Source organism: Bos javanicus, chromosome 7 (assembly GCF_032452875.1).
Source record: "Bos javanicus breed banteng chromosome 7, ARS-OSU_banteng_1.0, whole genome shotgun sequence".
Taxonomy (NCBI): Eukaryota; Metazoa; Chordata; class Mammalia; order Artiodactyla; family Bovidae; genus Bos; species Bos javanicus.
Window position 1 is genome coordinate 65,815,873 of NC_083874.1, and position 1,788 is coordinate 65,817,660.

The following is a 1,788-nucleotide window of genomic DNA, read 5'->3' on the forward strand; positions in this document are numbered from 1 at the left end:
GATGGAAATAATAGGATGCCTAGTATGGAAAAAAAAGATTTATCTGCAAGAAAGAACTATGGCATAATTGTATTATAAACATGAGAGCATAAAAATCAGCTGTTCCATTTCTAAAATCCTTGAGTGGAATGAGGAGTAAGGCAAAGGTCTTGGGTAAGACCTTTGTCTTACTCTTCATCCATCCAAAAAATATTTATTAAGCACCTACTATCTATCAAACACTAGGGATACAATTCTAGGCAAACCCGATGAACTCCTTGATTTCCTGGCATGTATATTTTGTTGAGAGAAATAAACCAAGATAAAAATTTTATTTCAGATGATGATATGTGCGATGAAAATAAACAGTGTTTTTGTACAAAGGAACTGAAAGTAGAGCTTATGAACAGCAAGAACTCTGTACTTTTTCAGTGAACCAATAAAGGCTTTTTATGGGTCACCAGTGGCCACAGAGCACAGGTTGACAGCAGATACTTTCAAGAATATCAAGAGTAAGAGCCATATCCATTGTAATCTTAGAGTTCCCTTGGGGCACAAAAGAAACTTCATTTGCCTGATGGAGTGGGAGTTTGGCTCAGAGGATTGTGACCAGAGCTTTTATGTCTTTCTGTTTCTGCGCTCCCTGGCAACGTTTCTGTACCTACAGTGATGTCGTAAAAGCTATTCAGTCTTCACGGTGATGGAGCGCAGAGGAATTGCGTTAGGAATTTATGGCCGCTAGAGACAGGGCGCTGGAGCAACCAACTTATAACAAGATAACTTGAATAAATCTTGTTGACTGAGGAAAAGGCAGAGCATTTTATGGACCTGGAAAACAAATGAGAGAGAGAGAGAGAGAGAGAGAGAGAGAGAGAAAGCGAGCGAGAAGGGCTCAGAGCTCAGAGAAAGTGGGTACAGAAGAGAATTCAAGGTTGATAATAGATCAGGCTTGAGAAGCAACTGGACCAGACGGGATGCTCTGGGAGCCAGAGGATGAAAGCTAGTTTCATTGGTACTGCGATTTCACCCCTCATTGTGGGAAGGAAAGTGGGAATAAAATACCCTATGTGAATTCTGTTTTAAAAACACATAGTAACTAAAATGAACTCGCAATCGGACCCCCCAAGTGAAAGTGAAGTTTCTCAGTTGTGTCCGACTCTTTGGGACCCCATAGACTATAGCCCACCAGGCTCCTCTGTCCATGGGATTCTCCAGGCAAGGGTTCTGGAGTGGGGTGCCATCTCCTTCTCCAGGGGATCCTCTCAATCCAGGGATAGACTGGGGACAGCAGGCCAGTCATGACTGCCCACTAGAAAGAGTTGTCTCCAAGGTCCCTTAGGGCAACCTGTACAGGCAACAGGTGCATACACAACCAAGGAGGCTGCTGTCTGCAGCCATTGCACACTGGGCCCCCATGGGGAAAAGAGCACAGTCGGCTTAACTGGCTCCCCCAAAGGTTCCCTAAATTTGAAGTGTTTCTCATTTGTGCTTTTTGAAGAAAACAATTAGTAGTATCACCTGTCGACTGAAAAATATGCACAATCTAAAAGTTGAGAGTTATGTTTTATTTGGCAAACAGAACTGAGGACTTAAGTCTGGAAGGCAGCCTCTCAGATAACTCTGAGAGACTGCTCCAAAGTGGTAGGGGAGGGGCCAGGTTATCTAGGAGGTTTCACAACAAAGACCAGACAATTGAAACATCAAAAGGTTACTGTTAATTAAAGAAAATCGGATATCTCAAGTTAATGAGTTTAGCTCGTTGCTGTATATGGGAAGATGTAAGAGTCCAGGCTCAATGAAACCATTCCT

At 42.8% G+C, this 1,788-nt stretch overlaps 1 non-coding gene across 1 annotated transcript; it reads right to left on the minus strand.

Moving 5' to 3' along the window:
- Positions 1 to 1,296: 1,296 nt before the first annotated feature.
- Positions 1,297 to 1,430, minus strand: LOC133252207 (small nucleolar RNA SNORA70). Its single transcript, XR_009737830.1, has one exon. It is a non-coding gene; the product is annotated as a small nucleolar RNA SNORA70 (small nucleolar RNA).
- Positions 1,431 to 1,788: the final 358 nt, after the last annotated feature.